Source organism: Cherax quadricarinatus, chromosome 47 (assembly GCF_038502225.1).
Source record: "Cherax quadricarinatus isolate ZL_2023a chromosome 47, ASM3850222v1, whole genome shotgun sequence".
NCBI lineage: Eukaryota > Metazoa > Arthropoda > Malacostraca > Decapoda > Parastacidae > Cherax > Cherax quadricarinatus.
Genome location: NC_091338.1, coordinates 1,738,705 through 1,763,460, shown reverse-complemented (window position 1 = coordinate 1,763,460; position 24,756 = coordinate 1,738,705). Strand labels below are relative to the sequence as shown.

Genomic DNA, 24,756 nt, shown 5'->3' with positions numbered 1-24,756 from the left:
AAACATAACTATGTAGCTTCATGTGTGTGTGTTTACTATCAATGGGAATATGTATATTTTTACTTCATTTTTGCTTTAGAAAGGCATTGTAAATATACATTAATGTACAAGGCTGTGCCATATTTTCATAACTAATTTGTGAAGGATTCTATATTCATTAAATTATTGTACCTGTATCATATGTATCATAGGTAATAAAATTCTGTGTAACTTTAGTTATGAATGAAAATTTTTAAATATGCAATGGTGTTTTATTTTTAGTTATACCTTATTACTTCTTCCTGTTATCTCTCGATGGTTTCTGGGTATCAGTGATTAAGCAACTGCTGCCGTACCCAATGGTTTGGTAGGCAACTCACTCGCCTCAAACCAGGCTTCTGTGGTTCAATCTCCACTAATTATTATTATAATCAAGGGGGAGTTCAGTCTCCAGCCATGTGGAAACATTGGGCATGTTTACTTACACCTGCTCCTCCCTTTGCACCTAAATACCTGGGTGTTAGTCGAATAGTGTGGGTCACATCCTGGGGAACGATTAAAGGACCCCATGCTGTATAGCCCTTGTGGCTTAGCGCTTCTTTTTGATTATAATAATAATAAAGGACCCCAGTGAAAATTAAATAATCCTCAATAACTGCCTTTGTATTCAACACGTGTGTTTGTCACAAAGTGCCAGTGCCACAGAACTGATAGGTTAACAGTAGCATAGCTTTAGATTGTCCCATTCTCAAGTTTACACTGCCTGCTCCTGACTTCCTTTCCTTATTCTCTGAAAATTCCAACTTTAATACAGATTTCTTCTACAACTAATGAAACTGATTTCTTACACTTTATGCTGTATAGCCCTTGTGGCTTAGCGCTTCTTTTTGATTATAATAATACACTTTACATTCTCCTTTCTGTTTTGCTTGCACGTCTTGTTCTTCCCTCTAATGTCAGCATCCCTTTGACAAGCTGCAGCAGGGCTTTCTGTGGATACAATAATTGGCCTCAATTTTTGGTTTCTTATTTTGTCATTTTATGTCCATTTTACAAAGGAGTACTTATATGATACAAGGAAATGTGGAGAGAATGTCAGATGTTCTCAAAAATTTCTTGTACTGAAAATACATTTGCCTGCAGAAAACTAAACTCATCTGATTTCCATATCTGGCTCTCTCTTATTAATATTTACCAACTTACACTGAGCCCTAATTCCTTCAATCAAGTCTGTATACCTTCCATTTCTCGAGGCACTGTATGATCTCTACCAATTTAGGCTTCCACGTGAATGCAATGCAGTAATACAGATCCTCCCCGACTTATGTCCATCCGCATATACAACTGAAAATACACTAAATTAGAAAAAAAAAAAATGACGATCCACCGACACCAATAAGTACAAGTGTAGTGAAGGAATTATTATTATTATAAAAAACTAAGTGCTAAACCCACTACCAAAAGAAACAAGATGAAAATTTTTATTAAATGTCTTTATTTTTTCTTGTACTATTTCACTTATTTTTTTTATATTGCATAAGATTTACTATTTCAATGAATTTTATTTTACTATGAATTGTATGCATTACCACAATAAACCAAATGCAATGTAACCATTATGCTTTTTATTGCCACAAAGTACTTTAAAATGATAGAATATACAAACTAAAGAATGGTATTTTTTAAATGATGAAATAGAAAATGAATGATAAATATATACTGTACCGTATTAAAATCATAAAAAAGACTAAGAAGGTAAAAGACGATTTGAAATAATGAGTAGCAAGATAACTGATATGCCTATCCTAGGCTACATTCTATACATCAAATTTATTTGTGAAGCCTATGCCCCTCAAGGAAGGTTCCTTGATGGTGAGGGGCTCTTGATTTAGGGAATTGGATCTGTGCTCCAGTTCCCCGAATTAAGCCTGAATGCCTTCCACATACCCCCCCCAGGCGCTGTATAATCCTCCGGGTTTAGCGCTTCCCCCTTGATTATAATAATAATGTGAAGCCTATGAATGATGCCTACAAGTAAGGGACATCAGTTTGCGAGTAATGAAACTTAAGGTAATAAAGCAGGGTGACAAAAAGAAAATTATTAGGTTAAAAGAATGCTGTACAGGTAAATGACTTCTACATATGGTAATGTAATTCTAACATCCGTATATTTTGAGATCTGAGCAGTCAGAACAGAAATCAGACGCAGGTCAGGGAGGATCTGTACCAACTTATACTCTGGCTCCTTGTGTATATTGATGTTTCATACACTATCCTGTAAGTTTACCTGGAGAGAGTTCCGGGGGTCAACGCCCCCGTGGCCCGGTCTGTGACCAGGCCTCCTGGTGGATCAGAGCCTGATCAACCAGACTGTTGCTGCTGGCTGCACGCAAACCAACGTACGAGCCACAGCCCGGCTGGTCAGGAACCGACTTTAGGTGCTTGTCCAGTGCCAGCTTGAAGACTGCCAGGGGTCTGTTGGTAATCCTTATGTATGCTGGGAGGCAGTTGAACAGTCTCGGGCCCCTGACACTTATTGTATGGTCTCTTAACGTGCTAGTGATACCCCTGCTTTTCATTGGGGGGATGTTGCATCATCTGCCAAGTCTTTTGCTTTCGTAGCGAGTGATTTTCGTGTGCAAGTTCAGTACTAGTCCCTCTAGGATTTTCCAGGTGTATATAATCATGTATCTCTCCCGCCTGCATTCCAGGGAATACAGTTTTAGGAACCTCAAGCGCTCCCAGTAATTGAGGTGTTTTATCTCCGTTATGCGCGCCGTGAAGGTTCTCTGTACATTTTCTAGGTCAGCAATTTCACCTGCCTTGAAAGGTGCTGTTAGTGTGCAGCAATATTCCAGCCTAGATAGAACAAGTGACCTGAAGAGTGTCATCATGGGCTTGGCCTCCCTAGTTTTGAAGGTTCTCATTATCAATCCTGTCATTTTTCTAGCAGATGCTATTGATACAATGTTATGGTCCTTGAAGGTGAGATCCTCCGACATGATCACTCCCAGGTCTTTGACGTTGGTGTTTCGCTCTATTGTGTGGCCAGAATTTGTTTTGTAATCTGATGAAGATTTAATTTCCTCGTGTTTACCATATCTGAGTAATTGAAATTTCTCATCGTTGAACTTCATATTGTTTTCTGCAGCCCACTGAAAGATTTGGTTGATGTCCGCCTGGAGCCTTGCAGTGTCTGCAATGGAAGACACTGTCATGCAGATTCGGGTGTCATCTGCAAAGGAAGACACGGTGCTGTGGCTGACATCCTTGTCTATGTCGGATATGAGGATGAGGAACAAGATGGGAGCGAGTACTGTGCCTTGTGGAACAGAGCTTTTCACCGTAGCTGCCTCGGACTTTACTCTGTTGACGACTACTCTCTGTGTTCTATTAGTGAGGAAATTATAGATCCATCGACCGACTTTTCCTGTTATTCCTTTAGCACGCATTTTGTGCGCTATTACGCCATGGTCACACTTGTCGAAGGCTTTTGCAAAGTCTGTATATATTACATCTGCATTCTTTTTGTCTTCTAGTGCATTTAGGACCTTGTCGTAGTGATCCAATAGTTGAGACAGACAGGAGCGACCTGTTCTAAACCCATGTTGCCCTGGGTTGTGTAACTGATGGGTTTCTAGATGGGTGGTGATCTTGCTTCTTAGGACCCTTTCAAAGATTTTTATGATATGGGATGTTAGTGCTATCGGTCTGTAGTTCTTTGCTGTTGTTTTACTGCCCCCTTTGTGGAATGGGGCTGTCTGTTGTTTTTAGTAACTGTGGGACGACCCCGGTGTCCATGCTCCCTCTCCATAGGATGGAAAAGGCTCGTGATAGGGGCTTCTTGCAGTTCTTGATGAACACGGAGTTCCATGAGTCTGGCCCTGGGGCAGAGTGCATGGGCATGTCATTTATCGCCTGTTCGAAGTCATTTGGCGTCAGGATAACATCGGATAGGCTTGTGTTAACCAAATTTTGTGGCTCTCATAAAAAATTCATTTTGATCTTCGACTCTCAGTCTGGTTAGCGGCTTGCTAAAAACTGAGTCATATTGGGACTTGAGTAGCTCACTCATTTCCTTGCTGTCATATGTGTAGGACCCATATGTGACTGCACATATGGCTAGATTCTAGGTAAGTGGCAAGTTACATTTACTTCTCTCCATCCCATCATTTATCAGATGTTTTCCCTTGAAAATCTCTTTTTTGCCTGTACGGCTCTTGCTGCCATTGGTGAGGGGGCTCTTGACCTAAGGACTGGACCTGTGCGCCATTTCTTGGAATTGAACCTGAATGGCTTCCATTTTTCCAGGCAGGCACTGTGACCTCTACAGGTTTAACAGTCATCAATGTAATAAATGCTCTTATTACGACTCAAAATCGTAATGGAACGATTACAAACAAACCATACCACGGGCGGGGAAAGAACCTGCGATCAGTCATAAAACTCCAGACGCGTCTGCATCACGTTCGTCAGGAAACAGGACAAGTATTTCCTGACGTGGGTCTTAGTCAGATGATGACCTGCCAGTGGAGCTTTTGGTCATCTGACCGAGGTCTTCCGCTGGCTTACCTGTCTGCCCCTTTCAAAATTTATAGTCATAGTTATAACCATTCCTGAATGGTAACTGATACGATTATACTGTAAGATTATATTCTGTTAACTTGGAGCATTAGTAACCCTGGATAACCCTGGGGTTAGCAACCCCAGATAACCCTGGGGTTAGCTACCCGGATAACCCTAGGGTTAGTAACTAGATAAAAAATAGTCACAATACCGTGGCTGGAACAATTAAAAAACCCGCCAGTACTTAGGAAAGGAACCTTATGACGACGTTTCGGTCCCTCCTGGACTATTAACAAGGCACATTGCACACAATAACCCAGTAGCTAAGTAACCCAGGATAATCCAAGAGTGTCAAGGAATAAGACTTATTTTCGTTGTGATTTTTTTTGTATCATTTTCTGCACAATGTCATCCACAATAGTCAGCTATGTGGACAGGGCAACAAATATTAGGAAACTAACGCCGAGGTACCTACTTACTGCTAACTGAACAAGGGAAACAGGCGTAAGGAAACCCCTTTTCACTGTTTACGCTTGTGCCAAGATCGAACCCAGGTCCTTTCGATGTGAACTGAAGGCGCTACCACTTGAGCCAGCATTATTTGGCATTCCCAGGAGGTCACCCAGCCAAGTACTAACTAAACCCAAAAGGTCTTAACTTTGCTTAGCAGACGAGAATCTGTGTTGAATGCATTGTTCGATCTATACTCTATATCCATTTAAGGGAGGTGCCTTCATGCCTATGAAAGGGCTCTTGATCTAATGAAATGAAGCCGTTCTTCCTCTCTTTGGATCAAGCCCGACTAAGTTCCCATTCATGGTGTTATATGACTTATGAGATTAGCGCTTTCCAATGTAATTAGGTAATTCTAAATACGTACTTTCACACAATATACAGTACAAGACGGAACTGGCTAGGACAACTATAATGATGGGGTCTCGTTAGGTTTTTAAAACTAAAACCAACGAATTAACACATTTTCCAACCGATCACAATAAAAAGCGACGAAGATAGAAACTATTAATAATAGGAAGCACTAAAACCTAAGGGCCACATAGCTCCTGGAGGTAATCAGGTTTGATTTAGAGGACCAAGAAGGCTTCACCAACAGGAACACCCTCTGAAGAGTATGTTACACTTTACCCAAAAGAGTCGGTTATTGAACGTTCCGAGGTGCATGGTGCTCCAATCCCTCTCTACCCATGCCACATTTGCATACACATTGTACTATTACCATCAAGGAGACGCTTTCCCAACGAGTGAGCTAAGTGGGACTTGCTGCATGGTCTGCTTCCCTGGCGTATCAGGAATGGAATTCCGCCCTTGTATACAATCGGCATAAGCTAATTTCGTCTAGATCAGGGATATCGGGCCATCCCCTCATGACTTACTGCACGACAATCTTTGGTACGTGTTCCCTTTGTGCTGCTGAAAGGACCTTGATTGAAGGGAGCTGATCTTTATCAAGTCGTGGCTTGATAAAACGGACTGTCCCAATAAATGCTTGCTCTGTATAGATGAGCAAAACATGTACAACAGCTGGGTATCTTTATTTTCGAAACACACATGTGTTACATACCTAGCTTTTGGAATTGTATGCCATTATTATAATTATAGTTATATTGTTCTGTAGTGTCTATACCCTGATCCAGACCAAGGTAATGGCAACAGACTCGGCGTAAACGGCCCCAGCGAAGGAGGACAAGAACATTTGATAACATCTTTCAAATTATTCTGTATGGTTATTGAGCTACATATAATAATGAATGTGAATAAGACACTATGCGGTTGATGCATAAAATAATGGAGACGACACCTTCCTTGGCTCTCGACATAATTAAGAATTTACGAGGAACTCAAAACAACTGTACCGCCAGAGTGGTCAATACCTTGTGATTGCTTAATGGAGTTAAGCTTGAGTAATGGTCTTGTAATAGCCTAGTACTGGCACACGTCTTAACTTGCATGCGTTTAAGCATGAAATACGACAGTTTAAAGAACCTGCCCTTTGATATAACTACCTTGAGTGAGGAGAGTAGAGTGCGTGTGTGTGTGTGTGTGTGTGTGTGTGTGTGTGTGTGTGTGTGTACTCACCTAATTGTACTCACCTAATTGTGGTTGCAGGGGTCGAGACTCAGCTCCTGGCCCCGCCTCTTCACTGATCGCTACTGGATCCTCTCTCTCTCTGCTTCCTGAGCTTTGTCATACCTCTTCTTAAAACTATGTATGGTTCCTGCCTCCACTACTTCACTTGCTAGGCTATTCCACTTGCTGACAACTCTATGACTGAAGAAATACTTCCTAACGTCCCTGTGACTCGTCTGAGTCTTCAGCTTCCAGTTGTGACCCCTTGTCCCTGTGTCCCCTCTCTGGAACATCCTATCTCTGTCCACCTTGTCTATTCCCCGCAGTATCTTGTATGTCGTTATCATGTCTCCCCTGACCCTTCTGTCCTCCAGTGTCGTCAGTCCGATTTCCCTTAACCTTTCCTCGTACGACATTCCCTTGAGCTCTGGGACTAGCCTTGTTGCAAACCTTTGTACTTTCTCTAACTTCTTGACGTGCTTGACCAGGTGTGGGTTCCAGACTGGTGCTGCATACTCCAGTATGGGCCTAACATACACAGTGTACAGTGTCTTGAACGATTCCTTATTGAGGTATCGGAACGCTATTCTCAGGTTTGCCAGGCGCCCGTATGCTGCAGCGGTTATTTGGTTGATGTGTGCCTCCGGTGATGTACTCGGTGTTATGGTCACCCCAAGGTCTTTCTCCCTGAGTGAGGTCTGTAGTCTTTGTCCACCTAGCCTATATTCTGTCTGCGGTCTTCTTTGCCCCTCCCCAATCTTCATGACTTTGCATTTGGCTGGATTGAATTCGAGGAGCCAGTTACTGGACCACATGTCCAGCCTCTCCAGGTCTCTTTGCAGTCCTGCCTCATCCTCGTCCGATTTAATTCTTCTCATCAACTTCACGTCATCTGCGAACAGGGACACTTCAGAGTCTATTCCTTCCATCATGTCGTTCACATATATCAAAAATAGCACTGGTCCTAGAACTGACCCCTGTGGGACCCCGCTCGTAACAGGCGCCCACTGTGATACCTCTTCACGTACCATGACTCGTTGCTGCCTCCCTGTCAGGTATTCCCTTATCCATTGCAGTGCCCTTCCTTTTATGTGTGCCTGATCCTCCAGCTTCTGCACTAATCTCTTGTGGGGAACTGTGTCAAAGGCCTTCCTGCAGTCTAGGAAAACGCAATCTACCCAACCCTCTCTCTCGTGTCTTACTTCTGTTACCTTGTCATAAAACTCCAGGAGGTTTGTGATACAAGATTTGCCTTCCATGAACCCATGCTGGTTTTCATTTATAATCTTGTTCCTTTCCAGGTGTTCGACCACTCTCCTCCTGATAATCTTCTCCATGACTTTGCACACAATACATGTCAGAGACACAGGTCTGTAGTTTAGTGCCTCGTTTCTGTTTCCTTTCTTAAATATGGGGACTACATTAGCTGTCTTCCATTTCTCAGGTAGTTGCCCAGTTTCAAGGGATGTGTTGAAGATTGTGGTTAGAGGCACACACAGCATCTCTGCTCCTTCTCTAAGGACCCATGGGGAGATGTTGTCCGGTCCCATCGCCTTTGAGGTGTCAAGGTCACTTAAGAGCTTCTTCACCTCCTCCTCAGTTGTTCGTATGTCATCCAACACTTGTTGGTATATTCCCTCTTGATGTTCCCTTCTGTGCTGTCTTCCCACAGCCCTTCCTGTCTCTACTGTAAAAACTTCCTTAAATCTCCTGTTCAGCTCCTCACATACCTCCTGATCATTTCTTGTGAGTTCTCCACCTTCTGTCCTTAATCTGATCACCTGGTCTTTGACTGTTGTCTTCCTCCTGATGTGGCTATACAACAGTTTCGGGTCAGTCTTGATTCTCGATGCTATGTCATTTTCATACTGTCGCTGGGCCTCCCTCCTTACCTGTGCGTACTCATTCCTGGCTCTGCGACTGATCTCCCTATTTTCGTGTGTTCTCTGCCTTCTGTACTTTTTCCATTCTCTATTGCACTTTGTTTTTGCCTCCTTACACCGTCGGGTAAACCAGGGGCTTGTTCTGGTCTTCCCGTTGTTACTGTTGCCCTTGGGAATGAACCTTTCCACTGCCTCCTTGCATTTTGTTGCTACATATTCCATCATTTCATTTACTGGCTTTCCTGCCAGTTCTCTGTCCCACTGGACCTCCCGCATGAAGTTCTTCAACCCTATGTAGTCCCCTCTTTTATAGTCAGGCTTTTCCCATTCTACTCCTGTTATTCTCTCCACTTGCAGCTCTACTATGTATTCAAAGCACAGAACCACGTGGTCGCTAGCTCCTAGGGGACTCTCATACTTGATATCCTCAATGTCTGAGCTGCCCAGGGTGAACACAAGGTCCAATCTTGCTGGTTCATCCTCCCCTCTCACTCTGGTAGTGTCCTTAACATGTTGGTGCATGAGGTTTTCCAGCACCACGTCCAACATCCTGGCTCTCCATGTTTCGGGACCCCCATGTGGCTCCAGGTTTTCCCAGTCAATCTCCCTGTGGTTGAAATCCCCCATAACCAGCAACTTTGCTCTGCTGGAGTGAGCTCTTCTTGCCACCTCAGCAAGTGTGTCCACCATTGCTCTGTTGCTCTCTTCATATTCCTCTCTTGGCCTCATGCAGTTCTGTGGTGGATTATACATCACTGCAATGACCACTTTGTGTTCCCCAGACTGAAGTGTACCTGCTATGTAGTCTCTTTCTCCTGTCTCATCTATTCCTTCCATTTTCTCGAATTTCCATCTGTTTTTTACGAGCAGAGCAACCCCACCTCCCCCCCTACCCCTTCTATCTTTCCTCATGATCTGGTATCCTTGTGGGAAGATTGCATCTGTTATTGTCTCCATGAGTTTTGTTTCTGTAACTGCTATGATGTCTGGGGACTTCTCATTGATTCTTTCTTGCCATTCCTCATGTTTATTCGTTAATCCATCTGCATTTGTGTACCAAACCTTCAACTTCTGTTCTAATACTGTAACTGTGGTGCGGGGGGTGGAAACAGAGGGATCGGTGTGTGATGGTTGGTTTGGAATGTTCAGTTGCCTTGGGGGTGTCGTGGCTGGAGTCCTTCTGCAGGTGTTTCTGGGGGGTGCGCTTGTCCTTCCATTTGATCCTGGGTTATTCTGCTCTCCTTTTTCATTTCCTCCCATTTCTCCTTTCGTTTTTGAACTCTCTCTTTCATTGTCTTCCTTTCGTCCTGTGTTCTGTCTCGGTCGAGGTACACACTCCGGAACTCCTGCTTGCCTCTCAGCCGTGCTTTCTCCTGCAGGATCATGGTTCGGGTTGATTCTGCCTTGAAAATTACTGTGTGTGTGTGTGTGTGTGTGTACTCACCTAGTTGTGGTTGCGGGGGTCGATTCACAGCTCCTGGCCCCGCCTCTTCAACTGGCCGCTACTCAGTCACTCTTCCCGCTCCGTGAGCTTTTTCATACCTCTTCTTAAAGCTATGCATGGATCCTGCTTCGACTAAATTACTACCCAGGTTATTCCACTTCCTGACAACTCTGACTGAAGAAATACTTCCTAACATCCCTGTGATTCATCTGATATTCAACTTCCAACTGTGACCCCTTGTTGCTGTGTCCCATCTCTGGAACATCCTGTCTCTGTCCACCTTGTCTATACCTCAGAATTTATATGTCGTTATCATATCTCCTCTATCTCTCCTGTCTTCCGGTATCGTCAGGTCGATTTCCCTTAACCTCTCCTCGTAGGACATACCCCTTAGCTCCGGGACTAGTCTTGCTGCAAACCTCTGCACTTTCTCTAGTTTCCTTACATGCTTGGCTAGGTGAGGGTTCCAAACTGGCGCTGCATATTCTAATATGGGTCTAACGCACACAGTGTACAGGGTCCTGAATGAGTCCTTATTTAGATGTCTGAATGCTGCTCTTAGGTTTGCCAGGCACCTGTTTGCTGCAGCAGTTATTTGGCTGATGTGCCCCTCAGGAGATGTGCCTGGTGTTATACACACACACCAAGTTCCTTTTCCTTGGGTGATGTTTGTAGGCTCTGTCCCCCTAGATTGTACTCCGTCTGTGGTCTTCTTTGCCCTTCCCCAATCTTCATGGCTTTGCACTTGGTAGAGTTGAACTTCAGGAGCCAGCTGCTGGACCAGGCCTGCAGTCTGTCCAGATCCCTCTGTAGTTCTGCCTGGTCCTCGTCCGATTTAATTATTCTCATCAACTTCACATCATTTGCAAACAGGGGCACTTTGGATTCTATTCCTTCCGTCATGTTTACAAATAGCTGAAACAGCACCGGTCCTAGGACTGATCCCTGTGGAACCCCGCTCGTTACAGGCGCCCACTGACACCTTGCCACATACCATGACTCGCTGTTGTCTTCCCGACAGGTATTCCCTGATCCAATGTAGTGCCTTCCCTGTTGTCCCTGCCTGGTCCTCAAGCTCCCGCACTAATCTCTTGTGTCGAACTGTGTCAAACGCCTTACAGTCCAAGAAAATGCAATCTATCCACCCCTCTCTTGTCGTACACCCGTCACCCTGTCACAGAACTCCAGTAGGTTTGTGACACAGGATTTCCCGTCCCTGAAACCGTGCTGGCTGTGTGTACTCACCTATTTGTACTCAACTATTTGTGGTTGCAGGGGGCGAGTCATAGCTCCTGGCCCCGCCTCTTCAATGATTGCTACTAGGTCCCCTCCAGAGCGACATGAGCATTATCAAACCTCGCCTTATAACTATGTATGGTTCCCGCCTCCACTACGTCACTTTCTAGGCTATTCCACGGCGTGTCAAAGTGTGTGTGTGTGTACTTACCTATTTGTACTCACCTATTTGTGGTTGCAGGGGTCGAGTCATAGCTCCTGGCCCCGCCTCTTCACTGATTGCTACTAGGTCCTCTCTCTCCCTGCTCCATGAGCTTTATCATACCTCGCCTTAAAACTATGTATGGTTCCCGCCTCCACTACATCACTTTCTAGGCTATTCCACGGCCTGACTATTCTATGACTGAAGAAATGTGTGTGTGTGTGTGTGTGTGTGTGTGTGTGTGTGTGTGTGTGTGTGTGTGTGTGTGTGTACTCCCTCACCTATTTGCGGTTGCAGGGGTCGAGCCACAGCTCCCGGCCCCGCCTCTTCGCTGATTGCTACTAGGTCCTCTCTCTCCCTGCCCCATGAGCTTTATCATACCTCGCCTTAAAACTATGTATGGTTCCCGCCTCCACTAAGTCACTTTCTAGGCTATTCCACGGCCTGACTACTCTATGACTGAAGAAATACTTCCTAACATCCCTTTGATTCATCTGAGTCTTCAACTTCCAATTGTGACCTCTTGTGTCTGTGTCCCATCTCTGGAACATCCCGTCTTTGTCCACCTCGTCTATTCCGCGCAGTATTTTATATGTCGTTATCATGTCTCCCCTGACCCTCCTGGCCTCCAGTGTCGTCAGGCCGATTTCCCTCAACCTTTCTTCGTAGGACAATCCCCGTAGCTCTGGGACTAGTCTTGTTGCAAACCTTTGCACTTTCTCTAATTTCTTGACGTGCTTGACTAGGTGTGGATTCCAAACTGGTGCTGCATACTCCAGTATGGGCCTGACGTAAATGGTATACAGAGTTTTGAACGAATCCTTACTGAGGTATCGGAACGCTATCCGTAGGTTTGCCAGGCGCCCGTATGCTGCAGCAGTTATCTGATTGATGTGCGCCTCAGGAGATATGCTCGGTGTTATACTCACCCCCAGATCTTTTTCCTTGAGTGAGGTTTGCAGAATTTGGCCATCTAAACTATATTGTGTCTGCGGTCTTCTTTGCCCTTCCCCAATCTTCATGACTTTGCATTTGGCAGGGTTAAACTCAAGGAGCCAGTTGCTGGACCAGGCTTGTAGCCTGTCCAGGTCTCTTTGTAGTCCTGCCTGATCCTCATCCGATTTGATTCTTCTCATTAACTTCACATCATCCGCAAACAAGGACACTTCTGAGTCTAACCCTTCCGTTATGTCGTTCATATATACCAAGAACAGCACAGGTCCTAGGACTGACCCCTGTGGAACCCCGCTTGTGTGTGTGTACTCACCTAATTGTGGTTGCAGGGGTCGAGTCATAGCTCCTGTGTGTATCATCAGTGAAACATATTTTATAAGTCCTCTCTTCATTTCACCATAAATTAAACTGATTAATTATAATTAACTAATCTGAAACATTGTAGGTCGTGCTAACACTGTCCAGTGTGCACTAAGGGGAAAGTGGCAGGAGAAAACAAGGATAATAAACGCAGCGTTTAAACGTAGTAGTGTCATAGGCAGCGGAGCGTCCTCCCTCAAGTTACAAGTTAATTGCTTTGTCGGAACTTTACGAATTTAAGTTTTATACGGCTTTCTAAAAGTTTACGGCTGTGGGAGGAGAAACACGCAGAGCAGCAGCAGAGGCAGACTGTATGAAATTAGCAAGTCTCTCTCCATATTTTGTCAAATAATGACCCGTTTTTGATCATACGACAGAGGTCTTTCACCGCTCCACCCCACCAACACTAAATATCACACAAGATATAATGGAAGAATTCCCACCCCATATATAAAAAGGGTCTCCACACAACAGTATCCTAGTATAAAAGTTTTTGTAGTAGTGTTGGTGTTTTGTTGGTGAGTCAACAGAATATATGTTTCCAGACACTGGACTGTCAGATGACCCGTTAAGAGGTCAAGTATCCGCCTGTCTTCCCCTTCTAGGTTTTTCACTACATTTAGAAAACGAAAGAAAGACAACCACATAGAAATGTCCATCGACTGCAAATAAGATACGTTACCGTAGCCTCTTTTCAAGATGTCAAACGGGTTACCTGGGTCAAAGGCGTGTTGCTCGGGTCGTCTCACCTCACACTCTTCGGGCCACGTTTCGGGTGTGCTCATGTTTATTGGTTTACTGAAAGTTTTACTTCAACCGTTCCCAGTAATTTAGGCGCATTATCTACCTTAGTAATTATAATAATCAAGGAGGAAGCGCTAAACCCGTAGGATTATACAGCGCCTGTGGGGGGATAGAAGGTATTCAGGCTTAATTCAGGGAACTGGAGCACAGATCAATTTCCGTAGATCAAGAGCCCCTCACCAGCATCAAGGAACCTTCCTTGAGGGGACCTTGGTAACTGATACCGACAAATTGGTTTAAAATGACACTTGAGCAAACTCTAGTTTACTTTGTTTATGCCTATTAATATTTTGTAAATGGCCTCGGTTAAGTTAAATATTGAAAATGTAGTTGGTATATTCATGTGAAAACTTAGTTTATTACTCATTAAATCACCACACGCAAAAATGTAATGTTTCATCAATGTTTATCTGGAGATCTGGAGTTTATCTGGAGAGAGTTCCGGGGGTCAACGCCCCCGCGGCCCGGTCTGTGACCAGGCCTCCTTAGGTCAGTGTCCCAGGATGCGACCCACACCAGTCGACTAACACCCAGGTACCCATTTTACTGATGGGGAACATAGACAACAGGTGGAAAGAAACACGTCCAATGTTTCTACTCTGGCTGGGAAACGAACCCAGGCCCTCACCGTGTGAAGCGAGAGCGTTAACCACCAGGCCACCAGAGCCCTTGTTAAGGAAAAATTTGTTAAACATTATTATTATTATTATTAAAGATTCGCCGGTATTCTCCCGGCCCGGGCCTTTTCCAAGTGGTGGCCCGGCCTTGGCTCCCTCTTTAGGGAGTGTCTGAGACCGAAGTCTCCCATGGGAGGAGGTACAAGTATCTCCTCATCTTTGGGACCAACTGTCCCCAGGCCTAGCCACAAGCTAGGCCTCTCTGGTCTGCCATCCCCGCCCCAAGGGGGCAAATGGGAATGACAATCTTATGAGCTAAAGGCTCGGGCTCAGGCACCTACCCTATCCTGGAAGGGTTAGGCATGGTGTCGATCCTCTTCCTCTCTTAAACAATTAAGTTCCCCTGTTCTATGTTATTTTTCCCTATATTATGCTATTTTCCCCCATATTATGCTATTTTCCCCCTATAATGTTATTTTTCCCCTATATTATGCTATTTTTACCCTATATTATTTTTCCCCTATAATATTATTTTTCCCCTATAATCTGCCTTGTAGAGTTCTGAGATTCGCTCAGACCTCTACAACACAACTGTCTTAAAAGATTTGTTAAGTTATACCATGAATTAAGGAAAGATCCTAGAATCCACCTTACGAAAGCATAGCAAATGCAATGGTAATTATGGACAAGGTAGATTATACGGGAAAAATAAACATATTAGGAGACAGGGAAACTCACGTACCTCTTAAGGTCTCCCTCAGGGGATACCTAATAACTAAATTATCAAGATTTATGTAATATTAATCTATCTAGTAATGTAAAAGTTGTTTCTTCTAGTCTGTAACTTTTTACAGGATTCGTCAAATTTTCTTCAGCTTTATTCAGCTTTCTCCCACTCTTCCTTACGCACCTCCCACGTCCAACAAAGATGGTTGTGCTGTATGAGGGAACGTGGCACTTAGACTTCACCAATAACAGGTGGAGAGGACTGGTACGAGTCTCACGGCTCCCAGCTTGATTCAGTCTGCCACCATTCACGGATGTGGGGAAATGAATGGTGAAACGTGCAGAAATGAATCTTGTTGGGGTGTGTGAAACAGTCTACAGCCTCCTTTCTCTCGCTTCTCTTTACATTGTCGTCACTGAACCAGACAAACACTCGATTATATATATATATATATGAAATTCCTCTTCAAATTGTGGGTTAATTGTGATTTGTTTCAACCATGGTATTATGGTATTAACTTGTATTATTCTTTATAATCTTTGTCAATTTCGGAAGGAAACTTGAAAAGTCTTGCAGTCGTTAATGAGATTTAAAATTCTCCTAATTTTTAGGACTGAATAAGCCTAATCATTAATAAAAGGCTAGAAAACTCTTGCAATCATTCAGTAATAAATATATCACTACATACATTAGTAAATATACAAGTCTTCCCATATAAAAGGTCGGGAGCTAACTCGACTGCAATGTAGCATTTAATCAGTCGATTTTTTTTACAGTGAATGAGATTTGGAAAAAAAGCATAGATTACTTATCTCTGTGCCTGTGACTCACAGTGGCTACTCCTGTGAACACTGTCTACTCGTGTGGGTGAACACTGTCTACTCGTGTGGGTGAACACTGTCTACTCGTGTGGGTGAACACTGTCTACTCGTGTGGGTGAACACAGTGCGGAAGCAGCAGTAAGCATTACAGTACAGTTTAAAGCGGAGATACTTGCTTGGTCTCCTCTCCTTCAACTCTGTGGCTGAGCTCACTAAATTTTAATATCACAAAGACATTTTATTTGGCATAACTTGCACATGGATGAAAGTACTATTACTAAGAAGTATGAAGGAAAACTGAAGTACAAGCTCATACTGGGGCATTGTTCCAGTCTGTGTAGAGCTGTGTTAAGTCATGACTTTAAGCACTCTTCTATCTTCAGAACTTTTATTTAAAAAGGCTTAATTTTTTTTAGGAGACTGAAAGCGTATTGTCTGATGACATTGATCAAATTTTCCATCTGGAAATCGAGACTTCGTAGTAAAAAAAATGACAATATGCTATATTTTAATACCGAATATTAGTGTAACCCGATGTGCATCTGGTTGGCGAAGTGTTATCTGAAAAGTACTGCTGACGTTGTGACCCAAGACTTATTTTTTATGTAATATGACCTGGCAGTATGCACGTCAATTGGGTCACTGTGCACGAATGACCTTAAATGTTATTAATCTTGATTTAATGACTCAGTGTCAGCAGGTGTCCCGGGCAGTGCTGGTGCCAGCTCTGACTCTCCAGGAAGCTCAAACATCATCACTCCAACAAGTCTACTTAATTTTTCTGTGCCTCCTTGTGCAGCCAGCAGCAGCCTGGGTCTGAGGACGGGCTAGGACCAGCCAGTGACTCTAATGTGTAAACTTTCTAACCTCCCAGATTTCCTCACTATCTTCCACCTAAAGATTTTCTGGTCGCAATCCGGCATTGTTATAGCCGGCTTCTTGGAAAATTTTTTTTTCTCTTGGTGGAGCAGAAAATATAATTATGTGTGTGTGTGTGTGTGTGTGTGTGTGTGTGTGTGTGTGTGTGTGTGTGTGTGTGTGTGTGTGTGTGTGTGTGTGTGTGTGTGTGACATCTCCATTGTTTTCTTTAGTTAATAAACCCATAGAGAAATTTTACATAAAGTAACTCTCTCATTGCTTGAAAGGTTAAACTAATTTTTCTGGGTAGCATGGAAAGGCAATAAAGGGGCAACATTTCCACAGGGGCCGCCAAAATTGGTTGTCGGAGGGCTCCAGCAGTGCCACAATGTGTGGTTAAGGAATTTTCTTGGACTTATGAGGTGTCTGTGGACCACTGGTCTGTAGTGGTCAAGATCAAGCGGTTAGCTGTGTGCAGCTAGACTCTAAGCCTAGCCGTGGCTTGAGACTTAAGTCCCTCTTGGACACAAACTTTGCTGCAGTAGAAGTGCGCCCGACTGATGTTTGGTGAAAGAATTGAGCCTTGATTGTGGGGCCTCCATCAGGGCTGTTTTTAACGTGCATTTGTTCTCGCCAGCGGCTCACAGGACTTGTCCACAACACCTACTCACACGCCACAAATATATAAGAGAGAGAGAGAGAGAGAGAGAGAGAGAGAGAGAGAGAGAGAGAGAGAGAGAGAGAGAGAGAGAGAGAGAAATACTGAAACACATACAGGGAGAAACGTCAAACTTTTTCACCCTCATGAAGTCCTATTACTTTGTTTGCCAGACTACAGGTTCCCAGTTAAGACCCGCTGTAGTTATATATTAGTAAAGACAGCTAATAAACTATGCTGAGCTTTAAAATTAGAAGAGGATGGAAAGAGCTTAGTTTGCAACATTGAAATATTGAAAATCATGTCCCAGCACCTGAACTCGTCTTTATATAGTGTGTTTGCTGTTGTGTTAAAGAAATTCAACTCCTCCCGACTCTTTTATGAAACATATACGACATAGACGAAGGTGATACATCTCTGTGTCGCTGATCTAATAACACTTCAGATATCAACTATGAGATTAAATTATCGTCAACATGAACCGAACTCGTCTCGTCCTGGGCTCTTGATCCAAGGAATTATAGCTATCCTGTCCCTGGATCTAATTTGATTGCTTATTACCAAGGTGCTGCATGAAAAAAACCATACCACGGGCGGGGATAGAACCCACGATCAGTCTCAAAACTCCAGACCGTGTGTTTGCCACTGGACCAGCTAGCCACAATAAAATTCGTCCAACTAGGTATATTTCTACACCATAGGAAGGTTAGCACAGGCACCACTATGACGAATCTTATTGTGGCTAGCTGGTCCAGTGGCTCACGCGACGGTCTGGAGTTTTGAGACTCTGATCGCAGGTTCTATCCCCACCCGTGGTATGGTTTGTTTGCAATCGTGTCATTACGATTTCGTGAGTCGTGCTGCATGACCCATACGAGTTTAGCGCTTCCAAGATCTCCCTACAATCCGATCTTCCTAATGTTGCGTTTACCTAGAGCTTTAAATGGCTATTAAACTTACACCATTTAACTCCGTCCTTTAAACTGAAATAATTACTCAGCCATTTAACTCCTTTAAGTTGCAATAATAAACCCCAATATTTAAATTTAGTTGTCTTTACAAGGCTTAAACTACCATATTAAACCCAGATATATAAACCTCAGCTACTGAACTTTAATTACAATGTTATACTTAATAAACCATACTTAACCCCGTTATTAAACTGTTGCTGACTGATTCTCATGTACTTTTCTGCAGTTGTTGTGTTTTACCCTGATATAACTATCTTGGGTAAGAATGCTTAGAAGAATACAGTGTGAGAGTGTACTCATCTAATTGTGGTTGCAGGGGTCGAGTCACAGCTCTTGGTCCCGCCTCTTCACTGGTCGCTACTAGGTCCACTCCCTACTCCATGAGCTTTATCATACCTCTTGTGTGTGTGTGTGTGTGTGTGTGTGTGTGTGTGTGTGTGTGTGTGTGTGTGTGTGTGTGTGTGTGTGTGTGTGTGTGTGTTTACAGTTTTATCACATTTACTAAAGTAACTGATCAAACAAATACTTCTATCTTGCGAATTATTTATAACACTAAAAAAAAGTGCTAAACCCACGTGGATGATTCAGCTATTACGTAAATTACCAATTTTGAATAAAAAGAAATTACTGAAAATATACAATCTTACTAAGTAATTTAAAAAAGTTTTCAAAATTGTCTTTAACCACACCAATATTCTTTGACATACTGATTAAGAACACGGAGTGAAAAAAAAAAACGTAATAGGCAGGTAATTCCAGCATAAAGAATATTTTTACCTAAGCCAACCAAGTATTCTTCTCTGATTGTTGATGCTTCTCTGTTATGTTATGGCGAATTTGAGGCAAAGTTAGAACAGGTCAATCATAGTTTAATATTCAAATTGGCTTGTGGGATTTTCCCTGCTCACCCCGTCTTTGCTATATATAGCACCTTTATTTTGAGTGTCGTATACAGAATTCACCAAGCTGGGTGGTGGTTGAAGCTGGGTTTACATGATTTTCTAGGCAATGCTCTATTTCTATTAATTGACTTATGCATATTTTGGGGAATTTGCATGTGGTGATTTGCACAGAAGGGTGATGACAAAATTTCGGTTTTAAAATCTACAGGTCAGAAACTGTACAGTATAGTTCGTAGTATATCAACTTGCTCTGTGCTACTTGGCTAGCCGATACCAAGTCAGTTTCAGAAACAAGAACATAGCACCTAGTTTCAAATGCAATGCATAATCGATCTTAGAAGCATGATCCACCCTGATCTACAGCGAGGCCTGGTCATGGACCGGGCCGCGGGGGCGTTGACCCCCGGAACACCCTCCAGGTATGAATACTTTTCCTGTCAATCTCAGATGCACTAGCTCAGTACATAGTCTCAGAAACACAGACACAATATCTTGACAGTCTCCGAATCACAGACTCACTATCAAGTTGGTCTCAGAAATGCGGAAAGCTGGGTGTGGTACATAATTTTGGGAGACAATACAAATTACTGAGTCAAGGCTCTGTGTTGGCGTGTATAATGAGCTTACGAAATTAGTGAATCCAGCCGTAACTTGTAATCTCCTTACATATTTCATGTAACCTCATGACGCATGTAGACACCCTGTCTCTCAGGCTACAGAAAACCCGCAAATAAACACAGCTTTACTTATTTCCACTCGTACGACTCTAGTACATAATTATAACCAAGGGAAAGCGCTAAACCCGTAGAATAATACAGCGCCTGTGAAGGGGGGGGATGGAAGGTATTCAGGCTTAATTCAGGGAACTGGAGGACAGATCCAATTCCTTAGATCAAGAGCCCCTCACCAGCGTCAAGGACCCTCCCTTGAGGGGTCTCGTACATAAAAGAAGTAATCATCTGGATTTTCCTAAGAATACCCGTGTCTCTAGTCCCGAATTCCTTGAAGAATTCCTGTATATTACTCGTCTTCACACGCCTATACTTTTTTCCCCTACTTTATATACAAGACTTCAAACGCAGAGCTACTAAGACTGTATTAAAGTCTACCAACAATGATAAAGGGGACAGATGGGAGTCATGGTCTTCCACGAACCACTCCAAGTTTTTTGCATAAAAATGTAAAAATAAAAAATTACTAAAAAAAAATCTTTGTCAATATTTAGTTCAGCTACTCGGTTTAAAAAAAATTACTTCACTAGACAAGTATCATTAGGTGGCAGAGCAACCAGGCTGTGATGGATATGTGGGTCAGCAGACCAGCAGCAACAGCCTAGCTGACCAGACAAGGACCAGACGAGCCTGACCCAAAGCCGAGCTCTGGGAGTGGGAAAAACTCTGGGACCCCATCAAAGGTAATATAAATCAATGAATCACAATTTTGCCAACAGTTTAATTATGACTTAACCGAATTTATTGCGAACACAAAAACCAATGAAGGGATATTTCAAATCATCTAGAATAATATAAGTGACAAAAATCAATGTTGAAACCAGCTCCTACAATAACAGCGGGACATTCACACGAGAAAGATTCCCCCCATGATCATTCTCTCTCTCTGCATTTTAGTACCATCAAAAAAATTAAAACTGAATCTGATGATATTAAAAATTTTCTCAATATCTGGCACCACTCTGGTAAAATATTTTTAATAGTTTTCAGTCATTTTTAACTGGATGCCTAAATCATTAAAAAATTATACTAGCCTAATTTCAATCAAAACAATATAGATATACCTATTTAGTTATAGAAATATTATTCATTGACATTGTTATTACTCGTGAAATTGTTACTACCGCTATAAAAATCTATATTTATTAGTATTTAAGTCATCAATACTGGAAGTGGTGCACTGCAACGCTGAGGGCGCCCTGCAATGTTGCAGGTGCACTGGAGTGTTGCAGGTGCATTGGAGTGCTGTAGGTGCACTGGAGTGTTGCAGGCGCACTGGAGTGTTGCAGGCGCACTGGAGTGTTGTAGGTGCACTGGAGTGTTGCAGGTGCACTGGAGTGTTGCAGTTGCACCCCACCAGGTGCATCACACTAAAAATCCTTCATCGTCGTCTTCCAAAAACCTTTGCGATTACTACGTCAAGCACCACAACAATTACTACGTCAAGCACCACAACAATTACTACGTCAAGTACCACAACAATTACTACGTCAAGCACCACAACAATTACTACGTCAAGCACCACAACAATTACTACGTCAAGCACCACAACAACTACTACGACAAGCACCACAACAACTACTACGACAAGCACCACAACAATTACTACGACAAGCACCACAACAACTACTACGTCAAGCACCACAACAACTACTACGTCAAGCACCACAACAACTACTACGTCAAGCACCACAACAATTACTACGTCAAGCACCACAACAATTACTACGTCAAGCACCACAACAATTATTACGTCAAGCACCACAACAAAGTCACCACAGTAGAGGTTTAGATTAAAAAAACTCTTACCTGTGCGGAAATGTTACATGCTCGTCAGTGCGTTATGTCCAATACGGCCGACAAGTAGCTCGTGACGTCACATGCTAAACCTCCACAGTCTCAACTGAGGCGATCACCAACAGCCTGACAGAGCAAATGATCTGGCAGCAATTAGTTGATAAAGAATCCAGCTGCTGCGCTGAAGAACCAAACGCGTTTACCGCTTCATGAAGATACATTGTTATAAGGTCGAGGGAAAAAAAATAAAAACTCCTTTTTTTCTGTTAAGGAGAAAGGAAGATTTTTTTATTCCTCCTCTGTTCCCTTTCTTCTCTTGCAACCTCCAGCGTCTAATCTTCCTCTTTCTCCCTCTCCTTTCCATACTTATCTTTCGAATCCTCCCTCTCTCGGTTTTCGTCTGCATATTTTCTTGGTTTTATGTCCCTGGCCGACCTACTGTTTTTGCTTCTGCTGCCTTCCTCCATATCTCCAGGTAAAGTCTGCGGAGGGCACCAAGCGTCAGGGAAAGAAGTTTTGTGTGCAAACTGTAAAGATGGAGGGAGGCAGCCGTCTTGTTTATTGGGTTTCAAGCAGTTTCCGGCCGCTTCTTGGCCAACCCATGGTTGCCACTTTACCTCCCCCATCCCCTCCGGTTTTCCACTATCTCTAGTCGCTTCTTTATCGCACCCCCCCCCCCCCCCCCCACCACTATCGACCTCCACTTTATTGGCTCCAGCCTCCTCTTTATCGACCCCAACAGCAGCAGTTTCTACCTGTGAAGATGTAACTACTAAAATGTTCCTCTCTCTCTCCTCTCTTACTTCTGTTTACCTTGTCGTAAAACTCCAGCAGATTTGTGACGCAGGGTTTTCCCTACCTGAAACAGTGCTGGTTATCGTGTATAAGCTCATTCCTTTCTAGGTGCTCCACCATTCTTCTGTTAATCGTCTCCATGTCCGTGAGTACAGGTCTAAATACCCTGACAAGATAATGTACTCTGATCAATCTTGCTCTATTTCGTCAAATTTAATCTTTTGCGAGGGTTTTTGGATTGACTAGAGTTCCTAGGAGTCGAGTAGGGTGTTAATACAGTATAATTAAGGGCCACAAAAAATACGCCGAAGGAAACTTCGATACCATTCACCCTAGACTTCCACAGTCATCAAGAACGTGATGCACAAGGCTTGTCCTCCCTAGTTCTACGAATACTAGGGACCTGATGGACTAACACTTTCTGCCTAGTTCCACGGACCTGATGGACTAGATTTATCCTGCTTAAGCCTACGGATACCAGGGACCTAATGAACTAAGACTTCCTAGTTCCACGCACCTGATAAACTAGACTTGTCCTGCCTTGTTCCAGCGAACTCCAAGGGTCTTTAGAAAGAAATACTTTTCTCTCGTGTTCCAGTCTGAGTTGGCCTTCGTGACAGATATTGCCACTTAAATGAACTTAATTTAAAGTTACAGGGTAAAAATCGGGCGATATCCGTCCTCTTCGGATGTTGAAATGGGTTTTGCGACCAACTTAAGCTGTTAATACTACTCTCAAGAAGGGTGAACTTACACATTTCTTCCAGCTGTAAAGAGAGGGGAATTTGTTTGTCTTAAAACTTTTAAGCCTTTCTGATTTTTCATCCAGTGAAGAATATACAAGAAAGAAATCTAACAGCGGATTTGTTCACCTTGAATTAGCGAGAAAAGGAGATTAAAAGAAAAAAAAATCGAAATACCATGGGTGGAACAATCCACAGCTAATCCACGATACCCCGATTAGTACAATTCACAACCCACAATACCCTAGCTGTAGTAATTCACAACCCACACTGATGTCGAAGCTCAATTATAATGGTCCTGAACGAGTCACAACATTATTCAGCTTCATGTCCAGTTTATGAGTAAATTATGAATACTCGAGTGTTCAATATAAGGACCAGAGATGAATACTGGATAAATCGAGATATATGTAACCCTTATTCAACTAGCAGCAAATAGATACATGGGTGCTAGTAGTTTGTTGTAGCACTTTAAATGTGGCTGGGCTTTGAAATGCTCTGAATTAGGCTAACAATTCGCAGCTTATAAATTCAATAGTGTTAAAAAATATGGCTGGAAATCTTATTTCTATCAGTCTGAATTTTATGAAGTACTGAATATACTATTTCTAGGTGGTATACTAGTATTATAATAAAAAAGCGCTAAACCCACTAGTGTTGTACAGTGGTAGCCTAGTAGCAGTGGAGAATATATGAAGTTGTTGCAATGATCTTTTAATATCAAACATAATGCATTATCTTTTAAGGTTTTTGAAGCCTATTGCATTGGTGTTTTAAAACTTAAAGCATATTGCGCTGTGTTACAATTAGTGATGAATTACTCTCGCCTAGATAGAATTAATCTCCCTTATTCTCCCCTTACAGAAATTCTAAAAGTTAATTACATTTAGAATGTTGGAATAATCGCGTGATTTATGTTGGCCTTTTAGAGTGGAGGAAGTTGTTTGTCAAGCTGTCAGCTGCAGCTTGATCCACATAGACAAGTTTAGTTTCCTGGGCTCACATTGCTTTGCTGACTGTATTTTGGATAACGATTCTAATAAGTTCAAAATGTCCTAAGTTTTAGTAACAAAAATTTTCTACCAAAATCCTAACTGATATACCAGAGGAACTTAGCTGTTGCTAGCAGGCTTCAGGTACTCTCAGTCACTGATTAACCAACTGTATGGTAAACTCCACGTCCTTTCACGTTCACTTCTCAGCACACACTGACAGCTCCTGCCTGGCTGGTTGATTACTGGGGTTCACAGTCTATCAACTATATGATGGTCATTAACGCTGCTCGGTAAGTGGAGAATATATGAAGTTGTTGCAATGATCTTTTAATATCAAACATAATGCATTATCTTTTAAGGTTTTTGAAGCCTATTGCATTGGTGTTTTAAAACTTAAAGCATATTGCGCTGTGTTACAATTAGTGATGAATTACTCTCGCCTAGATAGAATTAATCTCCCTTATTCTCCCCTTACAGAAATTCTAAAAGTTAATTACATTCAGAATGTTGGAATAATCGCGTGATTTATGTTGGCCTTTTAGAGTGGAGGAAGTTGTTTGTCAAGCTGTCAGCTGCAGCTTGATCCACATAGACAAGTTTAGTTTCCTGGGCTCACATTGCTTTGCTG

The 24,756-nt window shown here is 42.8% G+C and overlaps 1 long non-coding RNA gene across 1 annotated transcript; it reads right to left on the bottom strand.

Moving 5' to 3' along the window:
* Window positions 1–845: 845 nt before the first annotated feature.
* On the bottom strand, window positions 846–24,333 carry LOC138854041 (uncharacterized). Its single transcript, XR_011393221.1, has 3 exons — window positions 24,237–24,333; window positions 1,218–1,323; window positions 846–969 (listed from the first exon to the last, which is right to left on the bottom strand). It is a non-coding gene; the product is annotated as an uncharacterized lncRNA (long non-coding RNA).
* Window positions 24,334–24,756: the final 423 nt, after the last annotated feature.